Genomic DNA, 6089 nt, shown 5'->3' on the forward strand with positions numbered 1-6089 from the left:
CCAATGCCATTACTAAACCGCTACGAAAAGTCCAGAATGGAAGTTGATCACAAAAAATGCAGAATTTTCTATGAAAGTAGTATATATCCACTTAAAATATGTTTGGCGTTTATTGTTTTTATTAAGCTATAATATTCAAATTTATTTATATTTTTCTACATGAATGAATGAATAACTTAAAGAAAGAAAACAAAATTGGATGAGCGATTTCTCGGTGGACTCCGTCAACGAGCTGAGGTGATGAGCAAAAGAGTAAAGACTAAAGAGTAAATAAAATAGTTATTGTTTTGACTTTTGACTGATGCAAGGAAACGTGTGCTTCAAATGTAATAATACAAACCGTAATATTATGGTGACAAATAATAATCAATTTAAATTTATTTTATTTAATATTTATTTATTATAAATATATTAAATAAAATTAAAGGCAAGTTCGCTGTACCCCGCACGAACTCTATAATTTATATAGAGTTCGACACACCTTCGGAACTATATGATAGGTTTTCACGATAAAAGCATGTCTGTTGGAGAGTAGATCATAAAAGCATAATATTCTTGTTTATTTTCTTTCTCTTGCTGTTGACATTTTCTCTACGATGTCAAAGAATCTATTGTTATCCATTCATCACGATGGTGAAATAGTGTATGACGAAGAAGGTTCTATCGTTTTTAGATCGGGGCAACCAATAATTACCTATATGACACTGGAGGTCGACAGTTTAACAGCTTTGAAAAATTTGATATTGTACTCCGTCGGGCAACAGAGACAAAAAGGGTGAAGAAAATTTACTACAAATATCCGACCGAAGTAGATGGCAGTTTGTTTTATAAAAGATATATTACAGTTGTATTGTTTCTGTCATTATTATATTTATCAGACCACGGTTGTGAGAAATATTTTTATTGTCTTGAATTAGGTATCGTTTGCGCGACGACGAGGACGTACGGCTTATAAGGTCGTGGCACAACCGATGGACAAATGTTCATCTGTTGGAATTATTAGTGTATCTTGTTGAGGTGGGTAGCCGAGGATCATCTGCAGATACTGTCGATGATAGTCCGTTGAGTGGAGCTGTTAGACGAACTATCAGAAAGACTATGGTGGATCTAAATATGCCACCTGAGGGTAGTCAGGAGGGGTCTAATGTTGAAGTTCGTAATGTTGACTTAATGGACGACGGTGTTGAAAGTCATGATGGTTCTGCTATCAGAGATCCGATGATGGAGGAGTATGAAGTTAACCCCGATGACGGAGACGATGCTGATGAAGAACCACCTGAAATTCCTGATGATGGTGACGAGGAAGAAGGGATGAACTACTACAGTGACACACAGATTGCTCTAACACAGCCTGCCATTTCTCGACCATATGACCGACCGGATCATTTCACGAAGTTGAATCTCGATGCAATGACTTTGGATTGGTCATTTACTCAGGGAGGCCCTGAAGAGGATCCAAGTAACGAGTTTGAGGTTGGACAACAATTTAAGAACAAGGAAGAAGTCATGTTGGCTGTTAAGCAGTGCAGCATCAAGACGACTGCGGATTACAAAATAGTAGAGAGTGACCAGTTGAGGTACAATGCACTTCGGACCCGGTTGTAATTGGAGCATACTCATATCATATCGCCGAAAGCAAAAAAAGTGGGAGTTAGGAGATACAGTGGGCCTCATGCTTGCATGCAAACTTCGATGGGACAAGACCATAGTAGGTTGGATTCGAAGGTGATTGCGCAACACATTTTTTCGATGGTCAAAGCCGATCCAACAATCAGTGTCAGGGTTCTCCAAGGAGGTGTGGAGAATCACTTTGGTTACAAGACATCCTACAAAAAGGTTTGGCTTGCAAAACAGAGAGTCATTGCTAGAATATATGGCAATTGGGAAGAGTCGTACAATGAGCTTCCTGGTCGGAATGTGCTGCAGGGCACCGAACTGATGTACTACCCTGTCCACCTGATGCCACTCGACAATAACAAAGCAAATCAGCGGACATACAACACCGCCGAGGCCTCTACCTCAGCTATCGCCGGTGGAACTAGACCAATCAACTGTGGATTAGCATACGGCGTCCAGTCAACCTGTTCACAAAAAGCATATAAATGACGACATTCAAATTTCAAATCAAACAGGTATTTAAGTAAATTAAACTTAAATATGTAAAACTTAAATATTTATCACTTACATTTAGCATCCCGATTCCGTTCAGCGTACGCCTATAATGCCTAAGTCTGCTCTCGCCTCTGGCATTGTCCGGTCGGTACTGAACCCACTTGCAATGCCAACCACAATATTATTTTATCGCTCAGTTTAATTAACTAAGTAATAACAATATGAAAGGTTATTATAAGTATTTATAATACCTCTCCATTAGGGGAAATTAACAAGTATCAAAACCGTCGGGCCGTAGTAGCGGAATATGATGATAAGCCAAGGACAGCAGCAAGCTGACGCACCCACCCAAATTACACTAACCATGCTCCGTGACCCAGCACATCTGGCGGTACAGCCATGCCAGCACAGCCGAGCCCCACAATAACGGGCCACACAACTCGAGGTCCTCCAGTACGGGGAGCCACCTGATGTGCACCCGAGAGTCAGATGCATCTGGAAATAGGAGACCCCCTATCAAATGCATGATGTACCCTCTCGTGTACCTCATCAGGCGCTCCTCTGTGGTGTCCTGCTCCAGCTCTCCACAAACCGTGTTGTGGAACCAAGTGAGATTCACAGTCCACTTCGTTTGAAACTGTCTGTCATCTGGACCGGGAACAACACCCAGAATCTGCTCATATAACTCCTCAATGATGCGTCCCTGATGGTGCTGCTCCTACCCACCAATGCATCCACTCACAGGATCACCGTCGATCCTGAGTCCCAGCTGATAGGCCACGTCCTGCAGGGTGATAGTCATCTCCCCGTACAGTAAATGAAACGTGTGGGACTCATGCCTCCACCTTGTCTGAGATATGGCCTAATCTGCTCCAACGGCTGTGTCATCAAATTCCGCCTGGTGCGCAATATCTGAGGAGCCTACCAAACGGAAACAAAAAATAAGAAAAAACCGGAACCTTGAATATATAAAATAACAAGTTCACTGTTTATTAATTACAATAAGATAAAAAAATAGTTAAAAAAGTGTACCACTCGATCAAGCCTGCCAGCAATGTGCTCAGCGTGATTCAACATGTACATCTCACTCTTATAACCCAATAACTGCTGTTGCATCTAACACACAATCTAGTAAAACAAAATCACACACTGGGTCAATTCTTTTTATGTTAACTAAATTAATAAAAAAAAATATTCACATCCAAAATAGCTTAAAAACTTAGTAAATAAGTAATTAAACCCTAAATTTTACTAATCAAATTTGTTTAGTCCAACTTAACCTAATTAATTATTCAACTAATTACCTTCTGATTCACAACTTAAACTAATTATTCTCACTAAACTTGCTAACAATTTACTTTGTTATACTAATTAACATATTATAGACAATAAACAACAACTATACTTAAAAATAATAACATAAAAAATTTAACTAATATAAAAACAGTTAACAGTAAGTCTAACTAACATGTAAACAGTAAATCTGTAACTCTAACTAACATGCAACCCATAACTAATTATTTTATCTAACATGAAAAGAGTCACTCTAACTAAGCTAAAAAAAATTAACTCTAACTAGGGCTGGCAATGGGTAGGATAGGTAGGGTTTGGACCCTACCCTAACCCTACCCGCAGGTTAAAAATTTTATTAAAATTCTACCCTACCCTATCCGCGGGTTGAGAATCTCTCAACCCTAACCCTACCCGCATCCTAAAATTCTAAACCCTATCCTACCCGCAGAAATATCAATTTTTTTCAAAGTAAATATAAAATTCAATCATTTCAAATTTTATACATATTAATAACATAAAAAATAAAAAACTAATGCTCTAAATTACTAAATTAACTAACTAGTTTTAGTGGTTGCTCATTTATTATAAGTCATTACATAAAGGAGATTGTGGGTTCAACTCTCACTTCTTTCACTATATACCTAATTTTTATAAAATATGTTACATATGAGGTGCGGGTAGGGTAGGGTATGATACACCCTAAACCCGTATTCTACCCTATCCTACCCGCAGGCATACCCAGACCGTAGTCTATCCTAAGTAGGGTAGCCTACCCTATCCGAACGGGTTGGATCGGGTTGGATACCCGTAGGTAGGGTATGAATTGCCAGCCCTAATTCTAACTAACCTATTATTTATTGACTTAGAACTGAGAATATCGTCTGCAATGAACTTCACTAGCGTCAAACCGACAAAAAAAAAGACGACCAAAATGAATTTGGAAGAGAGATTGAAATTGGCGAATTGGAAGAGAGATTGGAATCCGCGAAGTTGCAGAAATATTTATTTTTTTATTTTATTTAAAAAAATCCTCTGTTTTTTATCTCCAAATTAATTGAAATGTCCTCCTATTATATTGGTTTTGTAATAATATGACAAGGTTTTACATAAAATTTCTGTTAACGTCATTAATTAGGCAACAAAGGAAGGACCTAAGTTGATTCAAAATTTAAAATTAGAGAATTGATTGATCAATTTAAACATTAAATATCAGCTTGATAATTAGGTAAAAATTAAAAGATGAATTTAAGTATTTAACGGTTAACAGCATGATTAAATAACCAGCAGCATACGAAGTCTCTCACACAGATAGTGGTGGGTCATATGAGTGTGGAGCACAATCGCATGCAATTGGATAACAGGCTAGCAGCTATGGTCTGTGATAATATGCAAACTGTGGGGTCCACCATACGCTATGGTGTGTGGGCCATCATTTGATTGGTGTATTTGTGGGCCCTCCACTTGGTGTTAGTTAGTTAACTCAACGCGCAAATCCATAAGCACTTTTTGTTTATATATTGAAATGGCAATCTTACTTTTTTGGTTAAATTACACAGTTAATTCCTATACTTTTAGTGAAATTATAAATTGATCCTTATACTTTAAAAGTTTGTAATTGAGTCCCTAAAGATAATTAAAATTTGTAATTTAGTTCCCGCCATTCAAAAAGTATTTGATTTAACAGAATATTCTCAACATATTCTCTATTTTAAACATGTGAACTGCACATGTTTGTAATAGGGATCAATTTGCAACTTTAGTAAAAGTATGAGGACCAACATTGTAATTTAACCATTTGAAAATGACCAAAAACTTCTTAGACTATCTGAATCCACCCTACCCCTCCCCATCTCTCTCACTCTCACTTTCTCACTTTCCAAAATGGCACTCAAACCTCAACGCTCTCTGTCTCTCACCTCGGCTCACCATCGTCGTGCCTCTTGCCTCCATCACCGCGCCGAATTCACTAATAAATTGAGTTGCTATTTTTGTGTTGATTTGTTGCTATTTTTTTTTTAGACATTAAATTGTTCTCTTTGAGCATGCTTGGGATTGGAATTGTTCTCTTTCATTTATCGTCAGTGTTCAGTATTGGATTGGAAGAGAAGAAAAAGTTGTCGAAAGAGAGAGGCGAGATGGAAAAAGGAGGCGAGACCCGACTCGTGAGCACAAATATGGTGGATCCGGCATAGCGACGGTGAACCGAGGTGAGAGATAGAGAGCGGTGGGGTTCGGGTATCGTTTTAGAAAGTAAGAAAGTGAGAGTGAGAGAGTTGGGGGGGGACGGAGTAGGTTCAGATAGCCTAGAGAGATTTTGGTCACTTCAAATGATTAAATTACACAGTTGGTCCTCATACTTTCACTAAAATTACAAATTGGTCCTTATTGTCAAACATGTGCAGTTCACATGTTTAAAATAGAGAATATTCTGAAAATATTCTGTTAAATCAAACACTTTTTGAACGGCGGGGACTAAATTACAAATTTTAATTCTCTTTAGGAACCCAATTATAAACTTTTAAAGTGTAGGGACTAATTTATAATTTTATTGAAAGTGTAGAGACCAACTGTGTAATTTAACCTAATTTTTTTTAAATATTGATAGTTGATGTGTTATTCTCAAATATAAAATTGTTTAATTAGATAAATAAAAATTAGATTGTCTAATTTATTAAAAATACAGA

This window comes from Arachis ipaensis, chromosome B01 (assembly GCF_000816755.2).
Source record: "Arachis ipaensis cultivar K30076 chromosome B01, Araip1.1, whole genome shotgun sequence".
Taxonomy (NCBI): Eukaryota; Viridiplantae; Streptophyta; class Magnoliopsida; order Fabales; family Fabaceae; genus Arachis; species Arachis ipaensis.